The 15,087-nt window shown below is 40.4% G+C and overlaps 1 pseudogene; it reads left to right on the top strand.

Moving 5' to 3' along the window:
- The first annotated feature begins 440 nt into the window (after positions 1 to 440).
- The window catches only part of LOC122120754, a 60,257-nt pseudogene continuing 45,610 nt past the window's right edge, over positions 441 to 15,087 (top strand).

Below are 15,087 nucleotides of genomic sequence, written 5' to 3'. Positions count from 1 at the left end.
CCATTTTATTTCTGTCAACTCATGGCTCTTTATTACTCTTTTTTTTTTTAACTCTACAAACATAGTTGATATTATGCTTAATTATGGAAACAGGACTCAAGTGATGCAGTATAATAATGGGGAACTGTGCTTGGTTTTATGGAAAGAAGAAAATCAACAATTGTTTAATATGTGAATAGAGCTTCATATTGTAGTAGCAAGACAAGAGAAAATAAAAAGACTTGAGGATAAACATCGCCTTTATAATACCTATCTTTGATTTAAACTTAACGGTTAGCATCTTACTTAGCATATGAACATAACAAGATATACTTTGTGTTATTGTCATTACAGGTTCTAAAGGTAACCATGAAAACAGAAGAAGCTACATTTCTGATGTGATGCTTGAAAGTTAATGACTGCCTATCACGTTTTTGCGAACATTAAGTATGACAGAAGCATTGAAGGTTTATGATGTCATCAGTTTCGACAGAAAGCAAACTCCAGTCGGCAGTGAGCCTGCAAAGAGTTGACCCAGAAACATGCATGATTGTGTTTACAAACCACTGGGCGCAGATAATGTGTGAGCTCCGTCTTCTCCACTGGCCTCAGAGCCCCACCAGCCTCTGTCACACAGAGCCAGAGTTTTCTACCTGTGTGACTGATAACTCAGTTTTCAGAAGCACAAGGAGGGAAACCCTCTTAGATGGAAACAAAAGCAACATTCTCTTCTTGCTTTCCTATCATAGATACCCAGTTAAAAAAGATCATTCCCCTCCCTGCCAGGCAAAAAAATAGCACTTAGGAAACATGCTTATTCCCAAGGTAATTTTAGAATAACAGCAATCATTCCTTGAAATGACTTTTACATCACCTTACAAAACTCTTCACCATAGTTATAAGCTCTCCCTTTGGTCCTTTTCCCCTCCTGATCCCATCCAGTCCTTAAACTCTACTAACTACACATTTGTTAAGGATTTACCAAGTATTGTGCTTTCTATCACTCAATTTCCACAGACCTACAGAGTAGTATTAACTTCCTCATTTTACAGACGAGGGAATGGAAAATTACAAAGGTTAAATAACTTGCTTGAGGTTCTATAACTAGTGAATTACCAAGTGAGCCCTTAGATTTCACTCCCTTGACTCTAAAGCCCTTGTATTTGACCTCAGCACTCTACCATTTTCAGGCTGGTGGCCGCTGTGTAATTTAAGGAAAAATGTCAGGCTATATCTAAATATCTGTCTTCTTTACAAAGCTGATTTTTTTTAAAAAAATTATTTATTTTGGCTTCTCTGACTCTTCTCTGATCTACTGGTGTAGATAATTAAGGGTTGAGTGTTCAGAAAATTGACTAGCCTTCCCTTTTCCTCAGGGAGTTTATCAGTAGTAAAATAAACCAAATTGGCATTCTTTACTATTTGTTCAACATTCCACTCCCATGTGAGCTGGTAAGTGGCTATTTCTGTGACAGTCTTTTAGTGACTACCTAGCTCCTTCCTGTGTCCAGAAACAACACATGAGTTAAAGCATCAAACCTGCAAATCACAGCAATTTTAGGAGACATCGTTTAAATAAAAAAGGAACAAAATTAATATGGCTTGTGGGCTGTTCACACTTTGTAGCTTCTTGTCACCATCTAGGATAAAGCTTCCATGAATTTTTGTGCATTCCCCATTCTCTGACTTTTTGTTGTTCAAATTTCAATGGATTGTCTGTGGACATGGTGGTAACATCTGCAGTAGTAAAGGGAAGAAAGTATTTCAACACCTTTTCCTCTACTTTGTATTTTTTTGTAGTATTCTAAAATTGATTCCAGAGTGAAGGGGTGAGCCCTACCGGAAACTGCTGATAGTGCGCTGGGTATGGGAAGATACAGGAAGGCCTGTATCTCTCTTTTTCTTCAAAACTTTTCGTATTTTGTGTTTACAATGTACATAGTATAATTATGTATTAGTGCATTGTGTTTATTCATTAATTAAGCTATTGATGCTTTTTTTTGGCCAGTCCTGGAGCTTGAACTCGGCCTGGGCACTTTCCTTGGGCCTCTCTGTGTTTAAGGCTAGCGTACCACCACATGTGCTAAAGCTCTACTTCTGGCTTTTTTCTGTTTATGTGAGAGTGAGGAATCGAACCCAGGACTTCGTGCATGCTAGGCAACCACTCTATCACTAAGACACATTCCCAGCCCCTGATGCTTATTTTTAACTGCTAGAAATGCACAATCAAGTTAGAAGTGTTTTTTGAGATCCAGTCATCTCATTTGATAGATGGAATCTAGCTCTCTAATACATAGTCTTTGCTCCAGGGCTCCATCTTGTTTGTTGTTTGGATATACTTCTTTGGTTACAATTACTTCTCTGGATATCTGTGATGTATGCCTTTGGTAGTCCATGCCATTCTTAAAGGGATTTTAGAGCCTCAGCTTCATGATTATATGTCAGCAAGTTATTGCCCTGTCAAATTCTGTCCTAGTCAAGCTTTTTATATAGTGTGGCAGTGCTGTTAGAATGTCCTGTTCAGAAACATGTCATTGATTTCTCACACTGGTGAATTTTTTGTGTCTATGTTGGTCCTGAGCCTTGAACTCAGGGCCCCGGCATTATCCCTGAGCTTTTTTGTCTTAAGGCTAGTGCTGTGCCACTTGACCCACAGTTTTTGGTAGTTAACTGGAGATAAGAGTCTCATGAACTTTCCTGGCCAGGCTGGTTCAAACCATGATTCTCAGATCTCATCCTCGAGCAGATAGGATTACAGGTGTGAGCCACTAGTGCCTGGCTTGAAAAAATAAGTTTTGGTCCCAGGTCATATTGTAAAGAAATCCCAGGATACACATATCATATGGGTTTGGAAGCATATTGCAGGTACTTAGCATTCTTTTCTTGCAAAAAAAAAAAAAAAAGTAAGAACTTTGTCGTATATAGTCATTAAATACTTTCTTTTGCAAAGTGAGGACTGTTCTGGCTTAGTTATTTCTCTAACTTTGGTTGGTTGTTTTCTTTTTGAAAATCTTTTGAGGCTTAACTTTTCCTTTTTTATTTTTTTGGTCAGTTGTGGACCTTGAACTCTGGGCCTGGGCACTGTCCTTGCGCTCTTCAGTTCAAAGCGAGAGCTCTATTGCTTGAGTCACAGTGCCACTTCCATTTTCTAATGGTTTATTGGAGGTAAGAGTCTCATGGACTTTCCTGCCCAGGCTGGCTTTAAACGTGATCCTCAGATCTCAGCCTCCTGAGTAGCTAGGATAGGCGTGAGCCACCAGAGCCCAGCTAAAGAATTTATATATATATCGGTAGTGGGACTTGAACTCTGGGCCTGGGCACTGTCCCTCAGCTCTTCAGCTCAAGGTGAGAGCTCTACCCCTTGAGCCACAGCACCACTTCTAGTTTTCTGAGTGGTTTTATTGGAGATAAGAGTCTCACAGTCTTTCCTGCCCGGGCTGGCTTTGAACCGCCATCCTCAGATCTCAGCCTCCTGAGTATCTAGGATTACAAGCATGAGCCCCTGGCACGCTTAACTTTTCCTTTTAAACAAATCTTAAAAATACTCATAGTTTTAGTCTGCAGAGGTCCCGAGGGCTTTTTTGGTACCTTATGAATGAGAGTACTGGTTGACAAACTCTTGGCTGGCAAATGGCTATTGTTCTTGAGGGGTACTAATACATCCCTGTCTGCATCCCAGGTGGGATTTAAGCTGGGAGCCTTGGCCTGGGCTTTTAAGAAATGTACAAGCTAATGTGGATGAGTAAAAATCCTTATCACAGAGTGATTAATGGTGGCTTCTCCCTGGGAAGGAGCTGGTATGGATGGAAATGGTCTGGTGAGTGGGAAAAGTGATTGTTTTGTGTTTGGTAACTTAGCTGTGAAAAGGGAGGGAGAAAACTTTTTATGGTATAAATATTGGAAATGAATAGTTTTAGCCTTTTTGGGATTGTGGTGGGGAAAGCTGGAGAAGACAAAAAGTTTCAGGATAAGATATTTGGGTTGGAAATGAGAGACCTTCAGCTGGTAGAAATGAATGTTGTGTATTCTTTGTTTTGGAGTTTCAGATGGCATTCTTTGTAATGAGTTGTTCCATTGGAGAGGAAGAGCAGTAGAGAAATGTGTTAAAATCTGACTCACACCTCTTGCCTGCTGGAATTGCAGTTGCTGCTTTCCTGAGAAAATCCTAGAAATCCCAGAAGGGATGTAAGATCAGAAATGTGGCAAAGACAAGACAAGATGGCAACATTTTATTTATTGAAGTGTCTATTAGCTGAGTAGAGCAATGCTTTTATGTGTGATAATGAGAGGAAACGAAGGTACCAAAGTCTGTAGGACTCAGAGTTCTCTGATAGGGCCCTTGAGTGAAAAATACAACACAACTGACCTGCATTTGACTGATTCTGTTCTGCTGTTTATCAGTAACATCTGTTTCAGAGCGGTCATAGATGAAAGATAGCCTCTGGCCCAAATTGTGCCCTTCTAGTTATAGTATCTTGTCTCAAGCACCATGTCGCTGTCAGAGGAGTTGTCTAACTAGCTAGGATCATATTCAAAGCAGATTGTGACTCTGGAGCTTACCAGGAGATAGACATGGATAGTTCCAGAGGTACTTTGAATTTCCGAATTGCTCCCTGGTCCAGTGACCTGTGGCAGCCCCGGAATAGTTCTGGAGTAGGCATTCAGGAGTAACTGCATTCCTGGTAAGTGACTGAAGAATGTGGTTAGGAAATAGCACCTGCTTGTACTTCCTTACACCTTCTGAATGGCCACCTTGTCACTTAAGTTGCGGTGAACCTACAACCAAGACCTTTCTAGGTTGTCCCTTTTGTTGGACCTTCCAGCGGCATCTGGCCACCCACAGGCCCTGTTGGCACACAGAGTTCTTTATGCCCTTTTTTCACTCCTACGTCTCATTTAGTCATGAGAAATACAAAGCTGCTTAGAGTTTCTGGCCACCTACTCCCTGGTTTCATGCCTCTTTGCCTTAGCACTTGCTCTTGTTTCTGCCTGAGTATTCTGCTGCTTGGCTAAATGCTTTTCTTTCTCCAGAACTCTTTTGAACTTCATTTGCTCTGGAAGCCTTTTCCTGCTGTCTTTTATGCTGTGTTGCAACTTCACCCTGAGTTTTCTTTCACTGTTAAACCAGTCACCTTTTATTGCAATTATGGATACATTATCTTCTTTCCAACTTCACTGTGAGTGCCTCCAGATTAGCACCATTACTAATTTATCTACATTTTTAGTGTTAAGAACTGAGTGTGACATATTATAGAGGTTTAATGAACTGTTGAATTGAAAGGCAGAAAAAAAGAAATGCAACTGCAGAAGATCTGAGAGACGGGCTGGGAAGGTGGCTCAGTGGTAGAAGATCTGAGAGATATAGGAAACAGCTTCAGTCTTATATACTATTTTGAAGACATTGCACAGTTCGCTTCTAGGAAGTTCTTTGGATTTGGTTTGAATTCATTGATCAGAAATAGTATATATATATATATGTATATGTATGTGTGTGTTTAATTTTTATAGTCACTTTCATGAACAGTTTATAATCTAGTATATTGTTTTTATCTCTTATATTTGTGACTTTGCATTTTCAATATGGAAGAGGGTAAAATTAGAAAGGAGCGTTGGCTTACCAAGCAATTAATAGATTGCTGTATGCACTAACCACTTGTTATTTTGTGATTTCATAGACCTTTCTGTATACTTCTTTCAAGCGCTGAATACTAATAGTGTCTGTCCTTAGAGCTACAAGAACATAGGAATTAGGTTAAAAAAATCAGAGGACTGGGCTTGGTGGTATATGCCTGTAATCTTAGTACTGAGACCTAAAGTCCTTGAGTTTGAGCTCAGCCTGGACTATATTGTCAGACTCTGTCTCAAGAAAAAAAAGAATGCAGTAGTGGTGATAGATGAGGAAAAAGTGGTGGATTTAGTCATCTTTTTCATTTCAGAGAGAATGAGGATGGGAAAATAAATGGAACCATCTAGATTGCTTAGGTCAAATGTCTTCTCACAATAGTGCAGAGTATAGTAGGTTTTATTTACAACATCTTGTATAGATTTCGACATAGCCTGAATCTGTTGAAGCGCACATGGTATCTAGATGTAGAGTTGTCACATGTATTTGAATCTTATTCACTTGCCATGTTCATCTTTGTTCTTTTGATACTTGCCTTGTGGTAGACTAAATGACAGGGGAAAAAGCCTTGGAGAGATGAAAGTTGAGACATTGTTAGAGAACTTTGATTACTCTTCTGACTATCTTAGGAAGCTTTTATTTGTTAACATTTAAAAATTTGTATCTGTCACACCAACTCTACAGGTAACGCCAAATTTGCTGGATGAAAAGAAAACAAAAACTCTTCCTCTTAAGGTGAAGTGCCTAAGGCATTGATGAGGGCTTCTGTTCCACCACAAAGTAGTTGAGTCTATAGAAATGTCAGCAGTTCTACTACCGCAGACTCCTTGATAAGGTTGTTTTTTGTTTTTTGCTGTGGTTAAAGGGAGTGTTCCTTGGAATGTTATTACTTAGGACACTCTTCTGTCTGTGTATAGGTCCTCCTTTTTCCTGTTTCATCTCAGAGTTAGGCAAGTTTCTGATGCTCAGGATTAAAGCTGTCTTTAAACCACTGGGACAAGTTCACAAGCTGTGTTGTCTTCTTGGTAGGAAAAATAAATGACTTGGTGAGGTCCATTCCCCCTATGGAGACAGGTATGCAAGGAATGTTCCAAACTGAATTGAGCCCAGAAACATGGACTGGATGGAAACATACTTTTCTTGTAGTTATTTGGTGCATTAAGTGGAATTCGGCCTAGGACAGCTAAATCCTGGGTACATAAGTAGAATTTGGCCAAGCACAGCTAAAATCACTCTTCTGTGTGATGGAAGTGTTCCTTAGTAACTTGTTTTCCATAATTCTACTTTAACGTATCATTCCAAAGGATTTGGAGGTATGGGTTGTAGTCAGGTGACTTTCCTGAAATAACTAGGCTCTCAAAGTAGTATAAGTGGTCACTTGATACCAGGTTGTATGTAAGACATAGAACAATAGTGAGATGGTATCAAAGTAAATGTAACAGAGAAACGTAAGTGTTTATTATGACGGAAAGTCCTTTGTTAGCTACTCTGTGATTAATGTGAACCTTCTATTATTTAAGATTTGTAATTGTTTAAACTTCAGGCTCATTATCTCTGACAAGGGTCATTATTAGGAATAAAGATAAGGAGCATTCTGAAAGAATGCTTAAGAAAGAAATATATTATCTGTTAATTATATTTATCCACATTAATCGTTATAATTGTAGGAAAAATGGCTGTGAAACTAGTTTAAATTGAGCTATTTTGATCTGATGGTAATTTTTACACCATTGTTCACGTTGTTGATTTATGTATGCTTCTTTGTAGGATTGTGGTAATTTACATTTGGCTCTAAATGTGACCCATGATATGCACATGCATGGGCATACATGCACACAGTATCGATGATCAAATACCCAGTCATGATCAGCATTAATGTTGTTACAATTTCAATTAGTTTTCTTAATTAACATGTGTGTTATTATGTACTGATGGGTTTTGATATTTTCAGCTTAACAAAGTGAACTTGTTTTGTAAAGAAAATGTTTATAGTGCATATTTTGCTTGTTTTCACTTTCTCATCTACTAAATCCCTGCAGCCTTATTCATTTCTCCTGAAATGAATCCCTGACAATGATATATATAGTGGAGAATCCAGGGTTGGAAAATCCAAGACAAGAATGAGAAATTAAGATTGGAGGAGCACAGGAAGGGCCAGGCCTGTAGGAGGCTCTGTGTACAGCATGGAATCTCAGCACCCATTGGATTGTCAGTCAGAGATGGCAAATGGTGACCTGAGTCAGCAAGCAGAAATCAGGGAAACAGGGCTACCAGGGTTTGATGGGAGTTTGAGGGCAGTGTAGGAAAAGATAATTTACATAAGGAGTCAATTTCCAGGAACTGCAAGAACTGTGACATCATTCAGGTGGAAGAATTTGGACATCCATGTAGAAGCACTTGAGCATTTTGGTGCAGGCTGGGTTCCAGCCAGGAAGTGTCTGAGCTATTCCCTGCCAAGTTAGGACCAGTGCCAGGATGAGGCCTTTAGAGCCCACTTGAAAATCAGGTCATGGGTATGTGTGCCTAGAAGGAAAGGGGAGGTGGCCTGGGAGGGCTCTGATACCTGAGGAGCAGGTTCAGGATATGTGGTAACTGTGGGTTCAATCAGCACCTTATGGAGCACTGAGTGCTCCGAGACTCAAGCCCTTTGTTGTAACACACCCATCTTCTAGGCAGTAAAACCAGTGGCCAGGGCTTGGGATCAACAACCCTTCCCTGTGTGAGGGCTGTTAGAACTCTGTTCTCACATTTCTCTGCTATTTACTCAGAAATAGCACAGAGGAGGGACTACAAGGAGGAGTAAGATACTTCAGTTTAGAAGTGCTAAGAAGTTTGATGTCTGAGTAAAATTCTCAGTTCTCTCTAAGATTTCTCATAGCAGGGCTGGAAGAGTGCTAAGTAGTAAGGAAGGCTAGTTTATGAGAAAAGGGTGATTTATGGACATGTAAATGTTTTTTCTGTGTATTACACATTAGGTATACAATAAATATTGCATATAGTACCAGTATGTATATTTATAAACTGATATTGCCTGGGAATTTCTGAGAATTATGAGATTTTCAGTAATTCTTTTTAACTCAGTTTTTAGAGTTCCTTTTTTAGATACTACAAAACCATTTTGCTTACTTTTATTTTAATTCTGTTAGAAAATTAGAGCAACTAACAAGAAAAATTTTATTGTTAGAACCTATTGATATGAACCTTATTTTTGTACTGGTCCCTTGGGGCTTGAACTCAGGGTCTGGGTGCTGTTTGGATGCTTTCCTTCCTCAAGGATAGTGCTCTACCACTTGAGCCACAGCTCTACTTCTGGCTTTTTTGGTGATTAATTGGAGATAAGAATCTAATGGACTTCCCTGCTTGGGCTGGCTTTGAACTGCAATCCTTAGGTCTTAGCCTCCTGAGTAGCTAGGATTATAGTTGTGAGCCACCAGCACCTAAGATCAGATTACAAGTCAAAGGGGAGGAACAATTTCATAACTTATGTTATATATTATCAGATTGTTTTCCAGAAAAACTGAGGTAATTTGCCATACCTTTTTCAAAATATAAGGTACACTCCTTGTTTTAGACTGTTTGGACAGCCTGAGTACAGGAGAAGTACATACATTTTTACTTGAAAGTCTAGCTGTAAAGGTAGCTCTCACAAGTAAACTGGACATGTGGAATTTGAAATTATAGAATGGATTAAGTGTATTGTGTATTTGTCCTTCAGAATGTGGAGCCTTGGAGGTAGGGACATTGAGAGCTGGAGAGTGCAGTGTTGAAGTGGGAGACCCCTGTGGAGCAAGTAAGGTACTGCAGTTCTGCTCTGAGACTCTGGGAAGGTCCTGAACCAAAGGGAAAGGCTCAGCCAGGTCCCAGGGTCTCTGCTGCCAGTGAGGCTTCCAGGTGTGCAAAAAGTTCTGCAGGGTTGAGCAGAGATATGGGAAAGTGGGCAGACTCTGGAGGCAGGAATCTGGCAAAGAAGTGGATGTCTAGTGGCTGCTCTGGGGACCCCAGTCTCTGGGCCATATTCTTCTTGTATACCTGGACATTGAAAGCCTTCATCATGAAAAATGCCAACTCCAGGATGTGGAGTGAACTTTTCTTTTTTTTGGGGGGGGGGGGGTGGGGCAGTTATAGGGCCTGAACTCTGGGCCTGGGCGCTTCCATCAGCTCTTTAGCTCAAGGCTAGTGCTCTACCACTTGAGCCACAGTGCCACTTCCGGCTTTTTTTTCTTTTTGCTTATGTGGTGCTGAGGAATCAAACCCAGGGCCTCATACATGCAAGGCAAGCGCTCTACCACTGAGCCACCTTCCCAGCCCATGGAGTGAGCTTTTCATTTGCAACATAGCTTGTTCATTTTCTAGTAGAAATTGATAGAAATGATAGATTCTGTGGAAATCCATTTATTCTTTCATGATGTTCTTGTCTGGTTCATAGAGATTTCTCCCCTTACTTCTGATAGGGTAGAGACCTTAGGCTTTGTCCCAAGGAATAAATTTCCCACATTGCTCATGTATGCTGACATAGCATTGCATATTTGCCAGCTTCCTCAGTGTCTTGCAAATATTCTGTTACCTAAACATATTCTGTTACCTAAACACAGAACATGTAGCAGCACATCACAGAACTGGGTCAAGAGGGCTCTGCCAAAGATAAACATTGCATGCAATTCAGCCAAGCAAAACGGACCAAAGATAAAATCATAGATAAATTGTTAGCTTATTTATGAAGTATCAAGTATATACCTTTTAAAGGGGATAAAATGAATGGACTTCTTATTTAAATCTCATTATTAAATTAAGTAAAAATTGAGGTCTATAATTGTTTAAATTTCTAGGTCCCAAAATATAGAAATAACTAATTAGTGGCCAGAGAGAGGTAAGAAACATTTAAATGACTACCATGGTAAGAGAGAAATAGACCAGGGTTATGACATGACTTACTTAAGCATAAAAAAAAAACTTACCCTTAAATTACTTTTGTATCTGGGTGCTGGTGGCTCATGCCTGTAATCCTAGCTGCTTGGGAGACTGAGATATGAGGATCATGGTTCAAAACCAGCCTGGGCAAGAAAGTTCCCATGAGGCTCTTTTCTCCAAGTAACTACCCAAAAACTGAAAGTAGAGCTGTGGCTCAAAGTGGTAGAATGCTATTCTTGAGCAAAAAGAGCTCATGGACAGTGCCTAGGCCCTGAGTTCAAGCCCCATGACTAACAATTTTTTTTTTACTGAAGCATCTTAAACATAATACACCATATAACCATTTTAAGTGTGTAATTCAGTTGCATTAACTATATTCATAGTCATTTTCAAAACTTTTTATCATTCCAAACTTTAACGATTTATTTATTTATTTATTTATAAATGTTGGGTTACCTTGCATGTGTGCTGGTTTTAGGGTCTTGAGCTCAGATGTTTAAACTCTGGATGCTCTCCCTGAGCTTTTTGGCTTAAGGCTACCACAGCTCCCCTTCCAATTTTTTGGCCATTAATTGGAGATCAGAACCTCAGGGACTTTTCTTGCCAATGCTGGCTTCATACTGTGATCCCCAAGTCTCAGCCTCCTGAGTAGCTAAGATTATAGGCATGAGCCACTGACAACTGGCTTGGATTACCTTTTGAAGCTTTTCTCCTAAGGATTTATTTTGTAATTGGTTATCAGATTTTTTTCTTTTTTGGCTTACAGAAATGAAGCATTCAGAGTCTTCACTTTTCAGTTCCAGTTTCAGTTGCCTTTCTTCTTCCCTAGTGCTGCATGCTTGGTTGGAGAAGGCTCCTACTAAAGTGGAAGAGGGAGGGATGGTGTGTGAGGAGCTATATAGCTCTGCTGAAATCTTCAGAGCAACTCAATTTCTAGGAGAATACAAACAGTCAGATTTTCTTGTACTTCTCAATGCACCTAAATTTAAAAACATTATATCATTAACAGTTTAGAGGAAGTTTAAGAACTTATCATCCCTTTGAACACAAAAAGGATTATTTTCACATATTTTACCCTTTATGTTATGTTTGATAATTAATGTTTGTACCATAAATCATTTTTTTCTTCTAAATTTCACTTACATTTCTTCATGTTTCTCAAGTCTTCATAATAATAGTCTAAGAAATTAATTCATATCACCATACTATTTTCTTAGGTTCTTAGGTTGCCCCAAGTTATAACTATTGTAAATTAGTACCTTTGGGTATATTCTTTCTATAGCTTAACTCTTCATTTTATGAAAAATGGAGAGGAAGGGAAGGAAGGAGCAAGAGAGGGAGGGAAGGAATTAAGAAGGAAGGAAAAGAGGGCTGGGAAGGTGGCTCAGTGGTAGAGCGCTTGCCTTGCAAGCCTGAGACCCTGGGTTCAATTCCTCAGCACCACATAAGCAAAAAGAAAAGAGCTGGAAGTGGCGCTGTGGCTCAAGTGGTAGAGCGCTAGCCTTGAGCTGAAGAGCTGAGGGACAGCGCCCAGGCCCAGAGTTCAGGCCCCACGACCGGACCCAAAAAAAAAAAAAGAAGGAAGGAAAGAGGGAGGGACAAATTTACAATGCTTACATAAACCTTGTGGCCAAGGGTTTTTGTATTTTTGATGATGGCTCAGTGAAAATGAGTGGTAGTGTATGTTTTGAGAGTATGAGAAACATTTGATGGATGATGAATGTTTAACTTGGTTACAGGTTGTGAAAATCTTCGAGAAACATGACCCCTTGAAGAACACACATACAAAATATGGCTCCATCCCCCGAGATGAGGCCAGCGCTGTGCAGAACTACATAGAACACATGCTCTTCCTGCTAATTGAAGAGCAAGCCAAGGATGCTGCGATGGGGCCAATTCTGGAATTTGTGGTCTCAGAGAACATCATGGAGAAGCTCTTCCTGTGGAGTTTGAGGTGTGAATTCACTGATGAGACTAAAATGGAGCAGCTAAAGATGTACGAAATGTTAGTCACACATCCCACCAGCCCCTGCTGCACCATAAATCCATTCTGAAGCCCCTTATGATGCTGCTGAGCTCTTGTTCCGGAACAACCACACCTGCTGTGGAGGCCAAGCTGGTTGTCCTGCTCAATCAGCTCTGCTCCATCCTTGCCAAAGATCCATCCATTCTGGAATTGTTTTTCCACACCAGTGAAGATCAAGGGGCCGCCAACTTCCTCATCTTCTCTTTACTGATCCCCTTCATTCACCGTGAGGGGACAGTAGGCCAGCAAGCTCGAGATGCTTTGCTGTTTATCATGTCTCTCTCTGCCGAGAACAGCATGTGGCCCATCACATCGTGGACAACACCTACTTCTGTCCAGTAAGTTCCTCTCCTTAGTGTTCTCCCCCCACACCCTTTTCTTCTTGTGAGCTATGAGAAATGCTTTGAAGGGAGCAGAGGTATCTAGGCCTAGAGGCTCTTTGGCTGAGCACTGGCAGTTCAAAATAAGCCACGAGGGCTGGGAAGGTGGCTCAGTGGAAGAGCGCTTGCCTTGCATGCATGAGGCCCTGGGTTCAATTTCTCAGCACCACATAAGCAAAAAGAAAAAAGCTGGAAGTGGCCCTGTGGCTCCAGTGGTAGAGCGCTAGCCTTGAGCTGAAGAGGAGAGGGATAGCGCCCAGGCCCAGAGTTCAGGCCCCACGACCGGACCCCCCCCCCCCAAAAAAAAAATAACCCACAAGAGGAAATTGTGTGTGCTACTGTTTCTTGATGCGTTTTTATTGGGTTGGGAATGATTTTAATTTTTCTTTTTTTTCTAAGAGCACATCCTGAGAGATTTGTAAAACTCGCACTTTAGGCTGAGAAGGTGGCTCAGTGGTAGAGCGCTTTCCTTGCATGCCTGAGGCCCTGGGTTCGATTCCCCAGCACTACATAAGCAAAAAGAAAAAAAGCCAGAAGTGGCGCTGTGGCTCAAGTGGTAGAGCACTAGCCTTGAGCTGAAGAGCTGAGGGACAGTGCCCAGACCCAGAGTTCAGGCCCCACGACTGGACCCAAAGAAAAAAAACAAAAAACAACAACTCGCACTTTGTAAATTCTTAGCTCTTGTGGTTGAGTTTGTTCCAGTGAGTCAAGGCAGGTGGTGAAAACTCACAGCTGGTTTCACAAATTAGTGTCTCAGCAAGGTAATGACCATTAGTTGTAGATCCAAAGCATTGATTTTATTTTGAAAAATGAATGCACATTTGCAGTAACAAGAATTTTCTGCTCTGTGTGTTTTTTAAGTCCAAAGTATGGTGAGCAGGATTCTTTGGAGATAGCTTGTAATCCAGGCCTAATCAAGTCCAGAAAATACTGGAAGCAATTTGAAATTCATAGGAGTTCTTAGGCCTCCGAGTGATTTTTTGATGTTTCTGCTGTCTTTGAAGAAGGGTGTAAATGACAGATTTATAGGTTTGTGCCTTCTGCTCCTGGACAACAGCTATTAATATTTTCCCAGTTCAGTGACATTTCCATTGTCTGTTGTTTTTACCAACCTTCATAATATATATGGCATTATGCCTTGTAGAATAGTGCGGGACACCCTTAGTATGTTTTGCTGGAACCAGGGAGGTAACTTGCCATAGGTAGGTTAAATTCATAGTTAAGTCTATATGGGAAGATTTTGGCCAGTGGTGGTACGTTCCCTAGAGGATATTTAGAAATGGAAGTGGATGTGTTTGGTGGGTGTCATAGAGATGTGAGGGTCAACTGGTAGGTTGTGTGCAGGGGCCAGAGCTGACATGCTGAGTAGCAAAAGGTTACATACATTGTGATCATATTTACAGCAAGCTTTAGAACACAAAACTGTAGTGCCTGACATTTCTTGGTAACACAGAGACAGACGCCCTTCCACCCACTAAAAGTACAAAAACAAGAACAGGAATGGTATAGACTGTGTTTGGGACTATAGTTTGAAGGATGAAGGAAGATAAAGTCAGGAGTAGGAATAAGTTGTATTTGTAATATTTTATTCATTTGTTGTGTTGCTTTTGCTCTGGATTAAGGCCCAGTCCTTGAGCATGCAACGCCTGAGTGCCACTACTCAGCTCCACCCCCAGTCTGTAACATTTTGTATTTTGAAAGAGTGCAGAGTACTCTGAAGAAATTATAACAAAATGCTAAAATCTGTTCGCTATTGCCGAGGGGTTTCAGTTCTAGTGTTTTTTGTATGTTTGTCATATTCCAAAATTTAAAACTTTAATCAAATAGGGCATGCCTTTAATATTTAGCTTTCAGCTAAGTATTACAGGCAGATTTCACTGAGTAACTGTTGCTATCTAAAAATGTGTTTGCAAACGTTGTACAGTTCATTAAAGTGGAGGAAACAAAATCACCAGCTGACCTCATTTGCTGGAGTGGAAGAAGAGCTTCATGGTGTTAAGTTGCTCCTCAGGACAGATCCCATAATCTCATTTGTACCCAGTTTTCTAGAATTACATCTGACCACATAATTAAAATAAAAAAGCCCCTTTATGGTGCAAATAAAAGCATACTCTATTAACCCCAGCTAAGGGCCACAATTGACAGAAAGTTTCTCTAATTACTATGATTGT

Source organism: Dipodomys spectabilis, unplaced genomic scaffold (genome assembly GCF_019054845.1).
Source record: "Dipodomys spectabilis isolate Male_0828 unplaced genomic scaffold, ASM1905484v1 ptg000178l, whole genome shotgun sequence".
Classification (NCBI taxonomy): Eukaryota; Metazoa; Chordata; class Mammalia; order Rodentia; family Heteromyidae; genus Dipodomys; species Dipodomys spectabilis.
The sequence above is the reverse complement of the archived record's forward strand: the minus strand, read 5'-3'. Positions and strand labels throughout refer to the sequence as shown.